The sequence below is a fragment of the Staurois parvus genome, unplaced genomic scaffold (genome assembly GCF_062004578.1).
Source record: "Staurois parvus isolate SC_StPar_1 unplaced genomic scaffold, SC_StPar_1.0 ptg000475l, whole genome shotgun sequence".
Taxonomy (NCBI): Eukaryota; Metazoa; Chordata; class Amphibia; order Anura; family Ranidae; genus Staurois; species Staurois parvus.
Window position 1 is genome coordinate 6,548,090 of NW_028318271.1, and position 23,075 is coordinate 6,571,164.

Genomic DNA, 23,075 nt, shown 5'->3' on the forward strand with positions numbered 1-23,075 from the left:
TGCAGTGCGGTTGCAAGGCGTTTGCGTAGCGGTAACAATATTCAAACTTCATTATAGGCATTTGTGGGGCGTTTTAAACGCTCGGCAAACGCCTAGCAATCGCTGCTGAACCGCACATGCGGCGTTTGCGGAGCGTTAAACGCTACGCAAACCCCGGACCAACGCTTGCCAAACGCTATAGGGACGTTTGGCAAGAGTTGGTAAAACAGTCAAGTGTGAATGAGCCCTTACATCACCAAGTGCAATGCAAAGCGTCGGATGAAGTGGTGTAAAGCACGCCGCCACTGGACTCTAGAACAATGGAAACGTGTTCTCTGGAGTGACCAATCATGCTTATCTGTCTGGCAATCCGATAGATGTGTCTGGGTTTGGCGGTTGCCAGGAGAACGGTACTTGCCTGACTGCATTGTGCCAAGTGTAAAGTTTGGTGGAGGGAGGATTATGGTGTGTGGTTGTTTTTCAGGGGTTGGGCTTGGCCCCCTAGTTCCAGTGAAGGGAATTCTTAAGGCGTCAGCATACCGAGACATTTTGGACAATTTCATGCTCCCAACTTTGTGGGAAAAGTTTAGGGATGGCCCCTTCCTGTTGCAACATGACTGCGCATCAATGCACAAAGTAAGGTCCATCAAATCATGGATGAGCCAGTTTGGGGTGGAGGAACTTGACTGGCCTGCACAGAGTCCTGGCCACAACCCGATAGAACACCTTTGGGATGAATTCGAGTGAAGACTGCGAGCCAACTCAATATGGAACCCTACAGACTAAGACTAGGATGCCATTAAAGTTCATGTGCGTGTAAAGGCAGGTGCCCCAATACTGTTGGCAATATAGTGTGTGTGTGTGTGTGTATGTGTATATATATATATATATATATATATATATATATATATATATATATATATACTTTTTTTGTATCCTTTGTTGTGACAAAATCTAATGGGGATTTAAAGTGTTACTAAACCCAGGACCCTGCATTCACTATATCAGGTCTCCCACAGTACACAGAACTTTGAAATGCAATTATTTTAGTAAATATAAACTGCTAAATACATTTTCTCATCAGCAGTTAGAGCAGTCTTGTGACTTCTATCAGTGTTCAGCCGAGCACTGATTAAAGCTTGTAGGAGGAGTTCTCATTATGCACTAGGAGGATGCAGAACCCCTGACCTAAAAAAACAAACCTCTCTAGCAATGCACACTAAAATAAGCATGCGCAGACTGACTCCACACGTCTTAACAAAAGATAAGAGGGAGACACTGGAAGAAGGGAAGGATCAGAGAAGTCACGATCAAACAGCCTTATTACACAATGCAGAGGATGAACCCCCTAAGTTCCACAGTGAGTATAACAAGCATGCTTTACTGCATATACAGACTGATTTTACTGTTGTGGACTTTAAGGAAAACCAACATTTTACAAATATTAATTGAACTCTGGGCAGATATAACATACAAATGAATGCAGCTCTTTAATCATGAATACATTATTAAATGTATTTTTTTTATTGCAAGCAGTATAAGTCCTTTATTGTGACCTGGTTTCAGTGCCATGCAGTCCCTGTACAGCAGAGCTGGGGTGAGAGAGGAAGAATCAAATCATTTCATGTGCTGACGTAGAGTATGCTGATATGAAGAGAAAGCAGAGTGACAGAAACATGAATTCATCCATGTGCTGCTTCTCCTTCACTGTCCTATTACAGATTAGGGTGAGTCCAGGACGACCTGGGCTCAGAGGAAGTGAGGTAAATTATATTGGCCAACCAACTGAGGACAGTTACTGGCAGAAAAACAGTACCGCAGGGAAAATCTTTGAAGTGGTAGATACTGAAGCAAAAGCTGGTTTTTGCTATTTTGTCATTTTGTCTTCAAAATGGGCTTTTCATTTCTTTTATCTGGAACAAAACCAAAATAAAACCCCTTTCTTCTTTTTTTTTTTTTTTTTTTTTTTTTATTCTTTAGTACACTTAAAGTAACTAAAAAAAAAAGAAAGAAAAGAGAGTATACGTAAAGTTATAAGCAACCTTTAAAAAAAATTGCATTTTTCTGCTAGGGTAATCATTGAAGAAAATCCAGGGCTTATCTTGGGACAAATGTCCAAGGCATGTGACTGTCCCTAGAAGTTCTGGTCTTCTGGCTGCCATAGTATTCGCTGTACTCCAGAGCCACCTGTCCCAATATAAAGATGATAGTGTTGTGTACACCCCCAGATCACTCCGTCACCAAACTTGCAGGCTTGACAGCTCTCCCTCTGATACTGTGAAAGGATAACAGGATAGAGTTTCTGTTTAATCTGGAATCATGATTTCTTCCAGATGTGGAGCCCAACACTTATGCAGGCCATACATGGGTCGAATTCCAAAAGATTTTTCGTCCGAAAATCGAAAACTACGTTCGCTCAGTAATCCGATGGTGCCATCAATGATTTCGAAAATCGGCCGACCAAGTCATAAAGTTCACCCCATATAACAGGTGAAACTTCTGTTCCTTCCAGGTCACGGCTCATGTGCACATTCTTTTCAGAAAAACAATCGTACAATTTGACCATCGAGTTGCAAATCGGTTGTTTTCATGAATTTTAAAATATGCCCGATCACCGAAAAGGGGAGGAACCACGAAAATCGACCGGTGCCATTGACCCAAAAACAGAGCGAAAATTGACCGATTATTCTTGGGTCCAATTTTCGGAACGAAAAATCAGTCGAATGTTGATGTAAGAGAAAGGAATGGTGCCCCATCGCTGGTATCGTTTGAAAACCTAGTTCTCCATTGTTGGTATCAGTGGGAGGAATTATGCCCCACTGTTGATGTCAGTGGAAGGAATGGTGCCTCATTATTGATGTCAGTGGAAGGAATGGTGCCTCTTTATTGATGTCAGTGGAAGGAATGGTGCACCATTTTTGGTGTCAGTGGGGGGGACAGTGCCCAATTGGTGTAAGAGAAAGGAATGGTGCTCCATTGTTGGTATCATTTGAAGATAGTGCTCCATTGTTGGTATCATTGGAGGACAGTGCTCCATTGTTGGTATCAGTGGGAGGAATTATGCCCCACTGTTGATGTCAGTGAAAGGAATGGTGCCTCATTACTGATGTCAGTGGAAGGAATGGTGCGTAATTATTGATGTCAGTGGAAGGAATGGTGCCTCATTGTTGGTGTCAGTGAGAGGAAGAGTGCCCCATCATTGGTGTTGGTGGGAGCAATAATGCCCTGCTGTTGATGTCATTTGAGGGAACGATGCCCCATTGTTGGTGTCAGTGAAAGGAATGGTGCCCCATCATTGGAATCAGTGGAAGACATAGTGCTCCATCATTGGAAGAAGTAGTGCTCCATCATTGGTATCAGTGGGAGGAATTATGCCCCACTCTTGATGTCAGTTGAAGGAATGGTGCACCATTGTTGTGTCAGTGAGAGGAGTGGGACCCCATTGTTGGTATCAGTGGGCGGAGTTGTGTCCCATCATTGATATCTATGGAAGACATAGTGCTCCATCGTTGGTTTCAGTAAGAAGAATTTGGCCCCACTATTGATGTCAGAGGAAGGAATGGTGCTCCATTGTTTATATCACCGGGAGAAACTATGCCTCATTGTTGATGTCCGTAAAGGAATAGTGCCCCACTGTTGGGCAGGCCATGGATAGAGCGCATTTCTTTCCTGCAACAATGGACCATTGTGCTCTCCTGGCAGAAGGAGCCGTTTCATCCAGGAGAAGACCGTGAATATTGCTGCTTGCAATAATCGCATGTAAAATCCAGCAGGCTGAATGTTGATCAACTTGGGTACATTCAACCTCCCCATACATGGTTTGGATCTTGGCCAGTCCAGCAGGATTTTTAACTGTCTATGGCTGGCTTTGGTGTCAATGCAAGGAATGGTGCCTCATATCTGGTGTCAGTGGGAGGAAGCTCTGGGGTTTGATAAAGGCAAACAAAGAGCCGTAATTTGGAGACCACTGATATGTAGCGATGTAAAGATTGGCCCCTCTGCTACACAGATCACTTGTACTCTGGGAGAGAGAATTGAAATGTAAAAGTCTTGTAAACACACGGTTAAGCATTTCCAGTGTTTAAAATTTTAATGCCCGTCCCCCAGCTGCGGAGGAATTATTGATGTCAGCTGAGAAAGCACTCGCTGTGTTCCTGGTGACGATCCCTGCGGTACACGGTAGAGAGGGCTTTGCTTTTCTTTGCCTGTTTGGTGCCAGAGATGTTCAGATGATCCTACTGTATGGAGTTATGAGGAGATGGAAGGTGTACAGCAGTGCTGGTCTACTCTGGTGAATCTTGGACATTGGTATAGATGGGATAAACCATGTCATCTGAGGCCAGACAGCATATGATTGACATCAGCACACTAATTATATAGTCACATAATTTAATTTGTAAAAAGCACATGTTTTATTAAAGCCCACCTCCAGGCAATCATCCGTCCTGACTCCCCCAGAGGAGACCGAGGCTCTCACAAAGGAGCCATGTGAGCCCAGGGACCATGAGCAGGGTGTGGGGTTTGCAGAACTTTTTTTTTTTTTGTACCAGGGACCTGTTAAAAAAAAAAAAAAACCAAACTGTGTGTTGAAGAAGCCATATCACTGTCTGATGCTGTAAAACATAATGCACGTTTATGAAACGTATAGGTGACACTTTAACTTCAAGGTGTATATGCCTCTGTGCTCATGTGAATGTACCCATATTTATACCAAATGAATCACTTATGTATATAATCCAGTTAATATTTGACATACGCATTGTTAATGCCAGCTAAACCTTTTACCCCAGAGGATCACTATTACACTTTTCTTAAAATTTTCTTAAAGCAGTAGTAAACCGCAAAAAAAGAAGAAAAAAAATGGTCCCCGCAGGTTTAGGTTATAATATATAGTATGCACCACACTGCATATGACAGATTTACATTTACATGGAGCCCTCCAGCACAGCGCTGTCACAGCTCCTCGGTGCTGCCATCTTTACCCAATCTTCCTTCCGGGTTTGTGAGCTCCAGCCATATGAATGGGCGGGGACGAGATGACGTCACTCCCTTGCATGCGCACAGGAGCCCTCAGCTACGGCATGACGTTCTGAAGGTCCGGCATGATATGCTGCCCCTTCAAAGCTCATGCACCGGTGATGTCACAGGCTGCATGTAATGTGAACATCGCCTAAACAGTGCAAGTTTGGGAGATGTTCACTGCCTTATTATAGGCTTCACTGTAGGTTCAGGTTCTAAAATGGACTTAACTGCCACTTTAATTGCCATCTTTACTTTATAATGAGGGCTTTCTGGTTAATTTCTTTTTTTTAAAAAAAAGGGGGGTGCCACATCCCCGTGACCTTTGATCTCTTCCATGTTGTCCAGGTAGATCTCTTCCATGTTGTCCAGGTAGATCTCTGTCCTCTTAAAGGTTGCCTACCACTGCTCTAGACAATCACAATACTGTGAATTCCCAGAATACAATCTCATTACTTAGCCATAACAAGCTCACTCGGAGCAAGATAACCCAGAGTCTCTTGCAGACAGCTAAAAAAAAAATCATTGGCTGCCAAGTGTTATTGGCCATAAAACTATGCAGGCATCATCAGATAGTAGCTCAATCAGCCACACCTAGAAACCCCTATCCAGCCTCTGGAGGGCCCCACTGAACTCTAGTTGAGAATGGCTGCTCTAGACATGTACACTCATGTGAATTTCCAGAATACCATTTAATTACTTGGCCATAACAAGCCACCAGTCTCTTGTTTGTTCCCAAATAGCAAACCTATACCTTTCACGCATCCAAAGTTGAAGAAGCTGAGTCTAGGACCATAACCACCAGGCCTGTAGTCCTACTGAAGCCATGTTCAGAATTCCCCAACAATGCATTGGTGAGAAGGGTACAGTCCACTGTTAAAACAGGCAAAGTAAGGCAAGGCGCAGTGGTGGACACACTCTAGTCCAGCACTGGCCATTTCCTGTAAAGCCTACATCCCATCAAGGCCACAATAATGTTTGGTGATGCACCACACCATTGAGCCATGAAACTTAGGGCTCATTGCACACAAACATGATAGGAACACAGCAGTATTGTATTCTTTGGGAGTATGCACACTGGTCTGTTTTGGTCTGCAGCATTCAGCTGTATAAGGGCTCTTTCACACGGATGTTCCGATCAGGTCCGCCTGCACGTTTTCAGGTGGATTCGATTGGAACCTCCATTCTCCTCTATGGAGTGGCGGGTGTAAACACACGTGTCAGTTTACACCCGCCAACATCTGATCTACCAAAAAGGGATGGATGAGGATCCAATTCCCATTCCGTACTGTTCGCCTGCACGTTTTTCAGGTGGACTCGATTGGAAACTCCATTCTCCTCTATGGAGTGGCGGGTGTAAACACACGTGTCAGTTTACACCCGCCGACATCTGATCTACCAAAAAGGGATGGATGGGGATCCAATTCCCATTCCGTACTGTTCGCCTGCACGTTTTTCAGGTGGACTCGATTGGAAACTCCATTCTCCTCTATGGAGTGGCAGGTGTAAACACACGTGTCAGTTTACACCCGCCGACATCCAATCCACTAAAAAGGGACAGATGGGGATCCAATTCCCATTCCGTCTATCAGATCGGATGAAAACGGACAGGCGGTCCATTTTCATCCAACCACTCATTGAGGAGAGCGAGTAACTCTGTGTCCGCTCTGCAGCAGCGGAGCAGACACAGACCTGCCATCTGCTTGCTCAGCAGGGATCAGCGGAGAGATCCCCACTGAGCAAGTGGATCCACTAAACGGGTCTGCTCCGTTTGAAAGGATCCTAAAGCAAAACTAGATGGATCTGGATTCCTGCGTATAGACTGTATTTTATGTTCTATGCGTGTGAGGTTTGTGTTAACATTAACATGAGAGCAATGTACATGGACCCTATTGACCGCTGCTCAGGGCCACCATGTAAAGAACAACAAGGTATTGCCAGCCACCACTGATTACACACCATATATAGTCATTCATGTGACACATGAGCCGAATGTCCACAGCTTTCGGTCATTCAGAGTGGGCCAAGGTCATTTTGCGTATGCGCTGCAGCATGAATGACCAACTAATTCAAGGCGGACATGAGCCACTAGCGCCCAGTATTGTGTTATCGGTGGCGGTGGTGCTGATGGCTACGCATTGTTGATAATTACAGTTGCAAGAAAAAGTATGTGAACCCCTTGGGATTACGTGGAGTTTTGCATGAATTGGGCATAAAATGTGCTCTGAACGTCATCTAAGTCACAACAATAGAAGAACACAGTCTGCTGAACATAATACTACACAAACATTAGATGTTGCCATGGTTTAATTGCACATAACATGTAAACATTCACAGTGCAGGGAGGAAAAAGTATGTGAACCTTTGGACTTAATAACTGGTTGACCCTCCTTTGGCAGCAATAACCTCAACCAAACGTTTCCTGTAGTTGCAGATCAGACCTGCACAACGATCTGGAGTAATTTTGGACCACTCCTCTTCACAAAACTGTTTCAGTGTAGCAATATTCTTGGGATGTCTGGTGTGAATCGCTCTCTTAAGGTCATGCCACAGCATTTCAATTGGGTTGATGTCAGGACTCTGACTGGGCCACTCCAGAAGGCGTATTCTGTGCTGTTGCAGCCATTATTTTGTTGAATTACTTGTATGCTTTGGGTCATTGTCCTGTTGCATCACCCATCCTCTGCGGAGCTTCAGTTCACGGACAGATGGTCATACGTTTTCCTGCAAAATGTCTTGATAAACTCTGGAATTCATTTTCCCATCAATGACCACAATCCGTCCAGGCCCTGAGGCAGCAAAGCAGCCCCAAACCATGATGCTCCCTCCGCCATGTTTTACAGTGGGGATGAGGTTTTGATGTTGGTGTGCTGTGCCTTTTTTTCTCCACACATAGTGTTGTGTGTTCTTCCCAAACAACTCAATCTTGGTTTCATCTGTCCACAGTATATTTTGCCAGTAGTGCTGTGGAACATCCAGGTGCTCTTTTGCAAACTTCAAACGTGCTGCAATATTCTTTTTGGACAGCAATGGCTTCCTCTGTGGTGTCCTCCCATGTGCTCCATTCTTGTTTAATGTTTTCCTTATTGTCGATGAGTCAACAAAAATGTTAGCATGTGCCAGAGATTTCTGTAGGTCTTTAGCTGACACTCTGGTATTCTTCTTTACCTCATGCAGCATTCTGCGCTGTACTCTTGCAGTCATTTTTACAGGACGACCACGCCTAGGGAGAGTAGCAACAGTGCTAAACTTTCTCCATTTGTAGACAGTCTGTCTTACCGTGGACACATGAACATCAAGGTTTTTGGAGATACTTTTGTAACCCTTTCCAGCTTCATGCAAGTCAACAATTCTTGATAGTAGGTCTTCTGAGAGCTCTTTTCTGCGAGGCATGGTTCACATCAGACAGTGCTTCTTGAAACCAGTAAACCAAAAACAGGTGTGTATTTTTTAAGGGCAGGACAGCTGTCAGCAACACATCCAATATCATCACACTGATTGGAGTCAAGGTTGGCTCACTTGCAACTGTACACATTGGCCATGAGTAATGGCGGCATCCAGTAGTGTCCATGTATTGGAACGTTAGAGCAAACATTACATGCGTGCAGTGTACAGAAAATTTACTAACAGGATCATACCGTCCCTTGTGCAAAAGTTCTTAAAGCTAAAAGTTGGTTTTGCTAATATAGACACTTCTGTCCTTTGTAAGCCTGGGTTCACATATATGCGGTGCGGTACATCGCATGTGATTCGCACAGGAACCGCACCGCATTCCTGTGCAAATCGCATGCGATTTGCGATTGGAGACATATATTTTGTATGGCTCTATTTGCACCGCACCCGCACCAAAAAGGTGTAGAACTCTTTTTTGGGTCCGCACTAGAATCTTATTGCATGGCTATTCACACCTATGTGTTCTGATTCTGCACATCGCACTTCGTTTTGTGGACCGCTTTTGGGTTGTTAACTTAACATACACACCCGCAGCTGTTTGCATGAACGGGGTGCGAATCTGATGCGGTTCGGAATTCACACAGAAAGCGCTGCAAATTCCGGACCGCATCGGTGTGAACCCGGGCTCAATGTTGCAGCAGTGGGGAAGGTCGATGAACTTCTACTGACGGGAGGTAGGAATGGCCGTTACTGTACTTGTGACACGATCACAACAACCCCGCAATAACAAGAGTGTTAAATCTCATTGTGTGCTCTCTTTATCTCTTCCAGAGGAGATTAGTGTCTCGCACAACGGGCCACGCTGTTTTATTTTTAGGTCCCTGCTCCGGCTTTTAGCAGAATAGCCTGGTTAAGATGTTGTATTCTGCACGCTGAATGGAAAAAACCGTTAGCCCTGGGTGCACTGTGCTGACAAAGAACTTTTTGACATGCTAGTTTAAGCATTGGAGTTTGTGTGGGGCTTTCCTTTGGTCAGTGCTTTTTTGTTTGTTGTCCATAAATCCCTCTGTCAAAGCCCCTTTCTTTGCTGAACTCATGGCCTGTTTAAGCAATTTGGTATGGTGGTGTTGCCGCAATTACTACAAAACTTGGTATACACCGAGCTTGTGTTCCCTGATGATTTATACAATCCTGTGTTTACATCCCTAAGCCTGCCATACACGGCTCGAATTTCAGCTGATTCCGACTGAACTGGCCCAAAATCGAGATGTGGGTGGCCCTACTGGTATCACCCAGCTCGGCAAAAGTTGATTTGTCAACTGCTTTTGTTTTAAAAGCCAGGTAGAAAAATTGGGGTAGGGAGTTCCATAGAATGGGAGAAGCTTCGGGAGGAGTCCTGGAGGCGCGCATGGGAGGAGGTGACACAGTGACTGCATCCAATCAGAGGCGACCGCTATTGGGGTATTCTGAAAACCACAAGCCCTCAGCACAGCAACACACAGGCATGATGAGGGAGGGCCAATGCAGTGAACCGACTACCACAGCTCTGCCGTATCACATGTATGTGGTCTGGCAGTTCTGTGGAAGGGACATGCACGCACTGCACTGGCTGTGGTATCATTCACTATAAGCTGATCAGTGGGTCCCAGCCAATGAGTTATGGCCGGGACCCGCTGATTGACCAAGTGAATGACAGCAGAAAGCCCTGTGTTGGTAAACAACACAGGGCTCTCTAAAAAGGACAGCAATGTGGCTTTTTTTCCCTCTCTGCAAAGCTGGGGTAAAAACAGTCACGTTTCTTAGTAAAAGCAGCACACTTTACACTTGTAAGGGCTCATGTACACGGGGCGTTTGGAAAACTCTTCTGAACGATGGAAACTGACTGCTGGAAAATGTAAGTTAAAAACGTCAGTTTAGCCATGTTTGCGTACCGTGTTTATGCGTGTTTGCGTTTAGAAGTGTTTTTAAAAGAAAACCTCGGGAGACCTTCCCAAATTCCCAGAATGCACTGAAAAATAGTAAATAATTAACTATATCAGACATTTTGAGGGTAATAGAGAGAGCAGAAGCAGAGAGAGCAGTATGTGTTGAGATGACCTGTCTTTTCTGGTTGTATTCACTATGGATCCCATCATGAGCATAATGCGGCACGTTCTACCATTTTTTCCTTCACGTAAAACCTGGAGCTGACTGCGCTGGTGTAACGGGTCCGTTTGAATACATGGAAAACGCTTTGCATGCATCTTTAATGAAGAAAAAAGGTTCTGGACAGCATCTGGATATGGACCTGTCAAAAAACGCGTCTAAATGCAAATGCTTGTAAATGCAGTTAACCGTGTTTACAAGCATTTTGCGTTTGAAACGCCGGTAAAATCTACTCCTGAACGCAATTTTACTGTGTTAAAAAAAACAACTGCAGACTGCACTGCCTGTAAATGACTGTAAACAACTATGTGTACATGGACACATAGGAAAACATTAGGGAGAGTTCAGGGGCTGCTGCAAAAAAACACTCAACAGCTCCTGAAGGTCAGTTTAGCAGCTGCAGTGTACATGAGCCCTAAGGCACACGATTAACCCTTTGAGTGCCCGTAGATGTTAACCCCTTCCCAGCCAGTGTCATTAGTACAGTTTCAGTGTATATTATTAGCAATGATCACTGTATTAGAGTCACTGGAGATGTCAGTGCTTATTAGCCCATTCCCACAAAGTGTCAGTTGGTGTCAGATTGCCCATCGCACTATCACAGTCCTTCTATAAGTCGCTGATCACCACCATTACTTGTATAAAAATAAATACATTCAAATTCTATTTTTTTTACCAGAGACGTAGTAGAATACATTTTGGCCTAAATTTATGAAAAAAATTATTTTTTAATGGATGTTTTATAGCATAATGTAAAAAATTGTTTTTTTTTTCAAAATGTTCACTTTGTTTTTGTATAATAGTAAATAAAAATCCCAGTGGTTATCAAATACTACCAAAAGAAAACTCTATTTGTGTGAAAACAAATTCTATAAATTTCATTTGGATACTGCGTTGCATAACCGTGCAATTGCCAGTTAAATTAGCGCAGTGTTAAATAGGACAAAATGGCGTGGTTATGAAAGGGGTAAAACCTTCCGGCTAAAATGCAAGAACATTTACCACTGGACCAATTGATATAGAAATGGTGGACTATGTTTGACATGGTGAACATATGATGGGTTGAATATCATGAGCTTATGTGAAAATGGGATTGATATCTCATATAACATTTAAAATGGATTTTATTATTTATTCCAGGTACTTATATAGCGCCATCAATTTACGCAGTGCTTTACATATATATTGTACATTCACATCAGTCCCTAACCCTCAAGGAGCTTACAATCGAAGGTTCCTAACTCCCATTCATACATACAAATACTAGGGCCAACTTAGAAAGGACTCAATTAACCTTCCAGCATCTCTTTAAGTGTGGGAGGAAACCTACGCAGGCACAGGGAGAACATGCAAACTCCAGGCAGATAGTGCCGTGGTTGGGATTCGTAGTGACAACCTTATTGCTGCCAAGTGGAAGTGCTAACCGCTTAGCCACGGTGCTACCCACATGCTGTCTTGTCTCTATGTGCCTGCTGTACCATGTACTCATATGGCTTTCTTTGTGTGAAATCTCTGGTGTTCGTGCCAGTCTCTCTGCTTTTCCTGTTAAAAACTGACCACAATAGGCAGGAGAGCACAGTGTGGTCAGTTTTCTAGCTGTGCTGGAAACTCAGCCTGCTCTCCTCCAAGAATCAGACTTCTGCTGATAAGCCCCCACCCCCTGCACCGTCATTCACTGGGAAGACCAGTAGGCTGCTGTTTCTCCTCCCCAATAATGCATTATATCGAGAGTCTATAACTTGGTATGATCTATATAAGAGCAGAATGTTAATATTGGTTTGTTGGCAGGTTACAAGCACTTACAACTATTTCAGTAAAAGAAGAATTCAATAGAAATCCCATTTGCAGGTCAGTATGGGAAATGCCACATTTGGTCCCCAAGGTTCATTAAGTGGAGAAAGTAATCCCAAATTCTTTCCAAACGTAGAAATCCCTTTAATTTCTGAGTTTGGACACTGTGTAGTAATTAGTGGCTTTGAATCAATGAACTCCTCCGGTGTCTTTACAGCTGTCTTTGTGCAAACTTGCCTCTCCTTGTGATTCATCATCGGTCATTGATGTTTGTCATTCTGTTGATGTCACAAGAGAAGTGAAGAGTGTAAAAAGTGGCTCTATCAGGCTCTATCATTTCTAAACATCCTTCCTTTACTGGACGATCCCTTGTTTATTATGAAGTGACATGGAGTTAGCTGTGTTTCTATAAAGTGAACTTGTGCTTTACCCACCCAAGGGCCACAGTGGACAGTATAGAAAAATAGAATAATACTTTAGTGTTCATGAAACATCTAAACTGAAGAGTACTTACATCAGATTGCTGTCTATCTCATCCAGGTTGCTACACCAGGCCCCCTGACGATGCCCTACTGCACATGCACAGCATGCTTGAGATTGCCTAACTCATGCACAGTGTTCTGGACATTGGCTTGAACCCTCCTGGGATGGGTGGCATGAGTATCCCAGGAGACCTGAGGAACAAGGGCCTGGGCATGAAAACTGAAAGAGGTGGGATGAGCCGTGCAGAACATTTATTTAGAAAAAATATATATGTAGTGCCCTAGTTTAGGTAGGATTTTTGTGATTAGTTAGAGGCTTGCTAGAAACCTGGGTGTGAGTCAGAGAGGTTACTTCAGTATAGGCTGGGGGGCTCTACAGGACAGGGCTTCTGGAGTCCTCCAACCCATCTAGAAACTACTGGCACTTTCTAGAAGAGGGGTGCAGGGCCTGGATTTTTATGTTTGAAGGAACCTGGCCAATCCCCAGCAGGAGGCCTGGCATGGTAGCTAGGACAACCCTTAAATATGGGAGAGCCGGATCAGCAGAGAGTTGTTGGAGTAGTGAGGTGGAAGATGCAGTGAGTAAGGTGCTGCTCCTGTGAAGCCTGGGAGAGGGCCCCAGAGGAGGGTGGCCTGCTCACAGCCTGAAACTGGACAGAAGGACCTCCACTGTCCCACGGTCTACCAAGGAAAGACATCCTGTCAGCAGGGAAGGAGCCATCCCAACAAAAGGCCTGAAAGCAGCTGCAACCCATTAAGCTTCAGTAACAGGACAGTGTGGGTATTTCTACCCAGCTAGTTCTCCATGGGACTACTTAATTTGTATGTCCCGAAATCCCATGCTCAGGGACACTCTCAAGATGGCCAGGTGGATAAGGAGATTTTCATCTGGGGTCTGAGGAGATTCACTAAGTGCTCCTTGCAAAGACTGTGTGCTGAGGTTTGTCTTTTTTTTTGCTAAGAGGTTTGTCCAAAGTTTTATTTATTTCAGGTACTTATATAGCGCTGTCAATTTACGCAGCACTTTACATATATATTGTACATTCACATCAGTCCCTAACCCTCAAGGGGTGTACAATCTAAGGTCCCTAACTTACATTCATACATACACATACTAGGGCCAATTTAGACACGATCCAATTCACCTACCAGCATGTCTTTGGAGTTGTACAGTTCCGTTGGGCATCCCATATTCCCCCTAGACCCCATCCAAGTTGTTACCCCTAAAAAAAAAAAAAAAAAAAATCACCAAGCTCAAGGACTGTTTTAATGACTTTGGATGAAAGTGAGGAAAATGCTTGTTGCCTGGCTGTGGAGAGCTTAGGAGGACCCAGCTCCTGCGGGGGTAGCGCTACATATGAAATGCTAAAAAGAGGTGAAAGTCTACTTTTAAAGGTCTGTTCTTTAATTTAAAAAAACAAATGAGCACTTACTTTGTTGCATGGCATACTTACACAATACATATTTATATGGCAAACTTAACTTCTCCAGGTGAAAGGCCATTCTATACATGCACCAGTTGCATTATCCCACCACTTCATATGTAAGATGCTAAGATTATACGCTTTACTGTGCTGTTCCACTTTAACATAACAGGCGGACCTAGGCTGTCCTTACAGTATTTAAGTTTCACTAACTGGACATACTTGGCATGTTTATGGAACTAGAGCGGGGAAATCAGGAGCGTGGCTTAAACAAATGGTGCCAGGACTGGTTGTCTTGTTGGGGGTAAAACAGAAACAGGCTGTAGTATAGGGCTTTGTTATCTTGTGTCCCTGGAAAGCCCTAAGTGGTCATTCATTTTCCCCAAGAGCTCTTCTACAGGCCACACACAGAGCAAAGTTTGGGTATTCCAACAGTTACTGGTGAGATAGCCAGCCATAAAGATTTCTCAATCCACGTTGTTTAGTGTAGATGGACACTCAAGAGATTTCTTTTACCCCCTTACAGTGTGGCCAGCTTTACTATTGGATAGAGTTGCAACCTCATCCCTTTAAAACCAAACACATATTAGGTACTGAGGCTAATTTAATGCAGATAATGCTCTAAGTGAGTTTAATTGACACCTTAATCAACCACAGAACCTGTGTAATTAGCCGCTTCCGACCACCCTATAGCAGAAATACCGCTACAGGGCAGCGGGGGTGCGCAGAATCATGTATACATGCGTGATTTTGCATTTCAGAGTAGGGGGCGCGTGCGAGTGCTCTACCCATGCCGCCATTCGCGGCTGCAGCTGTCAATCACTGGGACTCGGTTGGTGATTACCCGCCTGGTGATTACCGCATCTCCGACGGGGAGGAGGACTGTTTAACAATTCTCCTCCTGGTCAGCTCGGACACACTGCTTTGGATGGCTGTGCACAGCACAGCGATCCAGAGCAGTGTGATTACAGTAAAGCACACTGACACAGCCCCCTAGTAAAACACTCCATGCACACAATTAAACCCTTTGATCGCCCCTCATGTTAACCCCTTTCTGCCCAGTGCCATTAGTATAGTGTCAGTGCTTTTTTTTTTTTTTTTTTTTTTTTTAGCACTGATCACTGTATTGGTGTTACTGGGGATGATCACTGCCATTACTAGTAGAAAAAAAATCCCAGTATATGTAGCGCCATTTGTAAACGCTATAACTTTCATGTAAACCAATTAATTTACACGTATTGGGATTTTTTTTTTAACAAAGGCATGTAGCAGAATACATTTTGGCCTAAATTTATGAAGAAATTTTGACGATTTTTTTACTGGACATGTTTAATAGCAAAAAGTCAAAAATAGTTTTTTTTCCAAAATTGTTTCTTTTTTTTAATAGTACAAAAAAATAAAAAACACAGGCACTCAAATACCACTGAAAGAAAGCTCAATTTGTGGGAAAAAAAGGATGTAAATTTAATTTGGGTGCAGTGTTGCATGACAACGCAATTGTCAGTTAAAGTAACACCGCGCCTTCCTGGTCAGGAAGAGGGGTAAAACCTCTGCAGAGCAAGTGGTTAAAGCAAGCACTCCTTAGGGCTCATTCAGACAGGTGCTGAGACCCGTCCTCTGTGATGAGCTGCTCTTTGCTGTGTCTGCTTCCACCTTGGAGCTTTGTGCAGGCGGCTCACAGAAGTAGATGCAGTGGTTGCACAGACACAGTCGCATGCTAAAATCTGACATGTGGACAGGAACCAGTGCACAGATCCAAATGCAGGCACTGTGTATTCGTAACTGTGCACACATTCCTGCCAAACCACAATAGAACAATATTGGGTCCCCAGTAGCTGTTTGCTGTAATGTGATAGAATGCACGGCGTATATGCAAATTATGGCAGATCTAACCTTGTAAGCGACCTCTTCCAGCACTGCGATTTCAATGCTCCCCTCCTTTGCCAGCGCTTCCCTCCACTCCAGTCTTCTCCAGTTTCCGAATCTTTGGCCTCTTGATTGGGCGGAATGACACAACTGCCGTGCATGCGCGAAGACCAGTGCCGGGACGGTACACTGAGCTGCGTATGCACAAACTCTGACAGGCAGGTAAAAGTAATTATGTCAGAAGAGACAGTTGATTTACTAAAACTGGAGGGTGCAAAATCTGGTGCAGCTTTGCCTGGTAGCCAATCAGCTTCTAACTTCAGCTTGTACAATGAACCTGGAGCCTCTGGGTTCACATTCCTGTGCAAATCACATGCGATTTGTGTGCGGTGCGATTGGAGCCATACATTTGGTATTGCTCTATTCGCACTGCACCCGCACCAAAAATGTGCAAGACTCTTTTTTTGGGTCCGCACTAGAATCGGATCTTATAGGTATTCACACCCATGTGATACGATTCTGCACATCGCACCACGTTTTGCAGACCGCTTTCGGGTGTTGTTAACCTGCAGTGATTCTGATGCGGAATTCGCACTGAAAACGCTGCAAATTCCGCACCGCATCAGTGTGAACCAGGGCAGAAGCTGATTAGTTTCTATGCAAAGCTGCACCAGATTTTGCACTCTCCAGTTTTAGTAAATCGACCGCGCAGAGTCATAAATACTATACCTGTCAGTGATTAAAAAAAAAAGTGACTTCCACTATAAAACATGAAAATGCGTGCGTTCCACACATGCATTGCAGGATGAACAAGACTAAAGGCACCCTCAAAGTTGACTTTAAATGCACTTTATAAAAACAGAATGCACCAGATTTTGCACTCTCCAGTTTTAGTAAATCAACCCCACAGAGTCATAAAAGCCAGCACTCCAGAGACATGCTGGTAGGTTCATTGGCTCCTGTCTAAATTGGCCCTAGTATGTGTATGTATGAAGGTGAGTTGGGGACCTTTAGATTGTGCACCCCAGGAGAGTTAGGGACTGATGTGAATGTACAATATATGTATGTGGAGCGCTGTGTAAATGGACGGAGCTATATAAGTACCTGTAATAAATAAATGAAATAAAAACTCTACCTGTCAGCAGTTAAACAAAAAAAAAAAAGTGACTTCCACTTTAAAACCAGAAAATACGTACATTCCACACATGCGTTGCAGGATGCACAAGAGTAAAGGCACCCTCAAAGTTCACTTTAAATGCACTTTATAAAAACTGCTTGCACCAGATTTTGCACTCTCCAGTATTAGTAAATCAACCCTACAGAGTCATAAGAGCCAGCACTCCAGAGACATGCTGGAAGGTTAATTGGTTCCTGTCTAAATTGGCCCTAGTATGTGTATGTATGACTGTAAGTTAGGGACCTTATATTGTATGCTCCTTGAGGGTTAGGGACTGATGTGAATGTACAATATATATGTAAAGCGCTGCGTAAATTGACAGCACTATATAAGTACCTGAAATAAATAAATAAAATAAAAACTCTACCTGTCTTGCAGTTAAAAAAAAAAAAAAAAGTGACTTCCACTTTAAAACAAGTAAATGTGTGCGTTCCACACATGCATTACAGGATGCACAAGATTACAGGCACCCTCAAAGTTCACTTTAAATGCACTTTATAAAAATAATGAACTCTTTTTGGCCAGCTTTTCATTATGAAGACGATCAGTTTTGGCGTGGCATCCCTGCTCTGGTGTAGGGGAGCTCCTCCACTATCGGGCTAGCTGCGGCAGGTAGTCGGTTGCATGGATCCTCCAAGTCAGAGCAGGGTTAATCAGCAGAGGACTGTGCAGTAGGTGTGGCGGTTGTACAGTAGCTGTGGGGGCAGGAGAGGGATGCACAGGCAGCTGCTGCTCAGTCTCGGCACAACTGGAAGGAGGCAGGATGTATGGAGCAGCATAGCTGCGCTCAGCCCTGTGCGGAGACTTGTGTATGACATTCCCAGGTTCTGTATAAACCATGACCAAACCCGGATGGATTGCTGGGCTCCTGACACTGCCAAACACCATGAGTAAAGGAAATTCCAATTAATAAGGTAGGTAATCATTGATCAGATGATGGCACACCAGGGAATGTGTCTTGCAGGATTTTGTACTTTGCAAAGTTTGTCCCACTGAGTGATTCAGCTGTGCTTTGCTTTCTAGTCTTTCTCTGTGTTTATAGTTTTTAGATCCCTTTACTTGTCACAAATCAGCAATGACAGATGCCAACATTCTAAAATGATTTCCAGCAGCATTTAATGCCTGTTGACGATCCCCAGTTTTCCAGGAGTAGTCCAGGTCTGGAAGATCGGCTCCTGTAAGGATTGTCCCTGGACACTTCTTGGATTTGACTTATCTTCCCTTTTTTACTCTCCCACCTGGATTTTTTATTAGAAAGTTGTTGATTGTATATGGTTTACAGCAAACCTGCACTTGGCACCTCAACCCTGTACTATTGCCATGACCGTGTCATGATCGTTGGTGCCTCTCAAAAGTTGAAACCTTACTTTTATGGGGGTTCATGCCTGATGTTAGCCCCTAGGTGGCACTAGCCTTATCTATGCCCGCTGCCCTTTCCTAGGATGTACCCAGTACCGGCTATAGGGGAGCATGTGACACTCATCCCACCTCTCTCTATTCTGCGCTCACTACCTAAGCAGCCAATTATCAAGCTACAGGTTTGTACTATGGGATGTGGGTTAAAATTTGCATTTTTGGGTGGTCAGCATGGCAGGGGAGTGTAGAAAAGCTACAGGCTGCCTATTTCTCCTTGGTGGCAAACCTGTCACTTTGCTACAATGGACTAAATACAGTTTTCCTATTAAAATATTGTACATTATTTTACATCTTATTTAAAGCCATCGTGGAGCAATAACATGACATCGTCATTATCAACTGCTAGATTATTCATATTCATCAATGATTGCAGAATTATTCTGCGATCTGTAAAGTTAGATTTGTCTGCCACTGAAATGGAATATCTACATTCTTCATATGCAAGATCCATAGGAGTACTAGTTTCCCAATACAGCATAGTCAATAAAAGGGTGACTACACTTCAAAGCTTTGGCTGGGATCAGGGGCCTCAAATCACCTAATGACTTTCTAAATCTGAGTTGTACTAGCACCATGGTCCCCAAGCCTGGATTCCTGGTTCCTCACATGGTCCCCAAGCCTGGGTTCCTGGTTCTTCACTTCCTCACTTTGGGTTTTAGGGTCAGCATTTGGGTTTTAGGGTTCCCACTTGTTGCATTCTTTACATTAAAAAATTACCTTTAAAAATCCAGCAGCAGATGTACAGACCTGGTAATTTAGTGCAGAGAACTCACCAGTACAGTCCCTGAGACAGATGATATAACAGGTGTTTCAAGGGTGTACTCCAACTAGGTGTCAGAACCGTGCCTGAGCATGCTTCACCTCTGAGGTTTGCTTTGTTTGTGTAGTGTGATTGCTCCGTACCATGCCTGGGGTAGGGATCACTGTTGGCTAGCTGGCAGAGGTGATGATGTAAGCGTGCTTGGGCCCGGAATGATGTGAGCACAGACCTAAGGGGGGGGGGGGCAATTGTACTTGGGCACCGTGCAGATAAACAATGCCTAATGTCAATACACCCTAACCCCATAAACCCCATAATATCTATTAAAAATTTAATTATCAACTTTGGGTAATAAGATTCCATTGATCACCATTACATTGTGCTGAAGATAAGTGGTTCATGGGTAGCTGTCAAAAATGAAAATCAGTGACTGATATCCAAAACACAAAACTGACTGTGGGATTCAGAGACTTTTCATCTCTAAAGATTAGTCTTGCTGAGTTTCATACTTTTTTCCAAATGGCTGGTGGTTTGAATTACTCTCTAGTTCTTAGGAATGTCCATTTCGAGAGCCCTGTACCTGTGTTCCCAGCTTCACCCACCTATCATCATAACTCTTTTCTCTCTCATCGTGGATTTTTTCTTTACTTATTTTGGAGAAGTGAGACTACATGGTTAGTAAGTCTCACATGAAGAGGTAAAATTGTGTGTATAGCTTGTCTCTGTAGATTCCATAAAGATGTCCGAAATAGGTGTTTCATCTCTTCAGCTTTTGCTGAAAGGCTGTCCTTTGTCAGTACAGGCTTGGAAGCCATTATGGCACAGTTGAAAATTAGAGCCAGTCAGCCTACCGAAATTAGGACTAGAGCAAATCAACCTACTGAAATTGGGACTAGAGCCAGTCAACCTACCAAAATCGGGACTAGAGCCAGTCAACCTACCAAAATCGGGACTAGAGCCAGTCAACCTGAAACTGGGACTAGAGCCAATCAACCTACTGAAAATTGGGACTAGAGCCAGTCAACCTACCGAAATTGGGACTAGAGCCAGTCAACCTACCGAAAATTGGGACTAGAGCCAGTCAACTTACCGAAATTGGGACTAGAGCCAGTCAACCTACCGAAAATTGGGACTAGAGCCAGTCAACCTACTGAAAATTGGGACTAGAGCCAGTCAACCTACCGACATTGGGACTGGAGCCAATCAACCTACCGAAACTGGGCCTAGAGCCAGTCAACCTACCGAAATTGGGACTAGAGCCAGTCAAGCTATCAAAAATTGGGACTAGAGCCAGTCAAATTACCGAAAATTGGGACTAGAGCCAGTCAAATTACCGAAAATTGGGACTAGAGCCAGTCAAGCTACTGAAAATTGAGACTAGAGCCAGTCAACTTACCAAAAATTGGGACTAGAGCCAATCAACCTACTGAAAATTGGGACTAGAGCCAGTCAACCTGCTGAAAATTGGCTCCAGTCCCAATTTCGGTAGGTTGACTGGCTCTAGTACCAATTTTCAGTAGGTTGACTGGCTCTAGTCCCAATTTTCAGTAGGTTGACTGGCTCTAGTCTCAATTTTCAGTAGGTTGATTGGCTCCTGTCCCAATTTCGGTAGGTTGACTGGCTCTAGTCTCAATCAACCTACTGAAAATTGGGACTGGAGCCAGTCAACCTACCAAAATTGGGACTAGAGCCAGTCAACCTACCAAAATTGGGACTAGAGCCAGTCAACCTACCGAAATTGGGACTAGAGCCAGTCAAGCTATCGAAAATTGGGACTAGAGCCAGTCAAGCTACCGAAAATTGGGACTAGAGCCAGTCAAGCTACCGAAAATTGAGACCAGAGCCAGTCAACTTACCGAAAATTGGGACTAGAGCCAGTCAACCTACTGAAAATTGGGACTAGAGCCAGTCAACCTGCTGAAAATTGGCTCCAGTCCCAATTTCGGTAGGTTGACTGGCTCTAGTACCAATTTTCAGTAGGTTGACTGGCTCTAGTCCCAATTTTCAGTAGGTTGACTGGCTCTAGTCTCAATTTTCAGTAGGTTGATTGGCTCCTGTCCCAATTTCGGTAGGTTGACTGGCTCTAGTCTCAATCAACCTACTGAAAATTGGAACTGGAGCCAGTCAACCTACCAAAATTGGGACTAGAGCCAGTCAACCTACCAAAATTGGGACTAGAGCCAGTCAACCTACCGAAATTGGGACTAGAGCCAGTCAAGCTATCGAAAATTGGGACTAGAGCCAGTCAAGCTATCGAAAATTGGGACTAGAGCCAGTCAAGCTACCGAAAATTGAGACCAGAGCCAGTCAACTTACCGAAAATTGGGACTAGAGCCAGTCAACCTACCGAAATTGGGACTGGAGCCAATCAACCTACCATAATTAGTACTAGTGGCAGCTAACCTATCGAAATTAGATCTAGAGACAGTCAAGCTACTGGTGTGATTTTGGGTTGTGGGAAGAACCTGGAGCTACCAGGAAAACCCCATGTAAACATAGAATGTACAAACTTCATTCAGACAGGATTTGGAAATGGAAGCCAAGATTCCAATGCTGCAAGGCAAGTATGCCAACCGCTCAGCCACCATGCTACCCCTTGGTGCCTGTAGGAGAGTCCTATCCAGGAAGCAGTAATGATCGTTAGTTTAAACTTTTGTATTTCACAAATTCAGTGAGCGGATATTTATTTACGCACCAAACGGTTACTTGGTAAACATTTCTGCTTATTTTTGTTGGTGCTGGCATTCATCTAAACACATTTTATTGTGTAACATAAATATACATTAGGAGGTTGCTGGAAACATCTGCTATCAAAATCCTAGCAGCATGGTTTCAGATTATGTATGCTTTGATATTGTTAGAAGCCTTCTAAGTGCCAAATATCCCAATCTGATGTACTGGAAATCCATATTTTGGAGTTCTGCAATAGAAATAAAAAGGACTCCTGACAGTTTTTTTTTTTCCAAACTGTGTCCTTGTGTCCAGGACCTAAAGTGTGTTGCGAATGATTTTATTTTTTTTTATACTTCTTATAGTGTCTGTGGGCCAGGATTTGAAATAAATTCTCACTGTTGGGGTTTTAACCCGTCCCTACTCTATCCAAAAAAACAATTTTGGTGCCAGATAAACTTTAAACTCGGAGGTCCCAAACTGAGATCCAGCCAAAAATCGTTCTGTTTTTATTCTGGAAATGAATTTGCATTTAGTTTATCTCTTCTTTTGAGAATTTCTGATGAGGATTGCAAATCATGTAGCCTTGCACTGACTCCTGGCTAGATGTGAACTATCTCCTAAAGCTGTCCATACACTGGTAGGTTTTCTAACATTTGTATCTAAATCCGTGGAAAAATTAGTACATTTGACAACTTGACAAATTATGTTTAAAAGTACTTTAAAAGTTTTGTTTGCTTTTAAAGTGTTACTAACCCCAGCACCCTGCATTCACTATATCCGGTCTCCCACAGTACACAGAACATGGAAATTAATCTATTTTAGTAAATATAAACTGCTATATACCTTTTCTCATCAGCAGTTAGAGCAGTCTTGTGACTTCTATCAATGTCCAGCAGAGCACTGGTTAAAGCTTGTAGGAGGAGTTTTCATTCTAATCTCACCGTCCTATG

At 43.6% G+C, this 23,075-nt stretch overlaps 1 protein-coding gene across 2 annotated transcripts in view; it reads left to right on the top strand.

Moving 5' to 3' along the window:
- Positions 1-23,075, top strand: part of PDZD2 (PDZ domain containing 2) — a 354,572-nt gene that overhangs the window by 110,620 nt on the left and 220,877 nt on the right. Inside the window, exon 1 of one of the 2 annotated variants that reach the window (XM_089689465.1) lies at positions 17,966-18,190. The exons of the other annotated variant lie outside the window; for it this stretch is intronic. The gene's annotated coding sequence lies outside the window, so the exon portion shown is untranslated. Of the gene's footprint in view, positions 1-17,965; positions 18,191-23,075 lie in introns of those variants that run through there. 2 annotated transcript variants of the gene reach the window in all.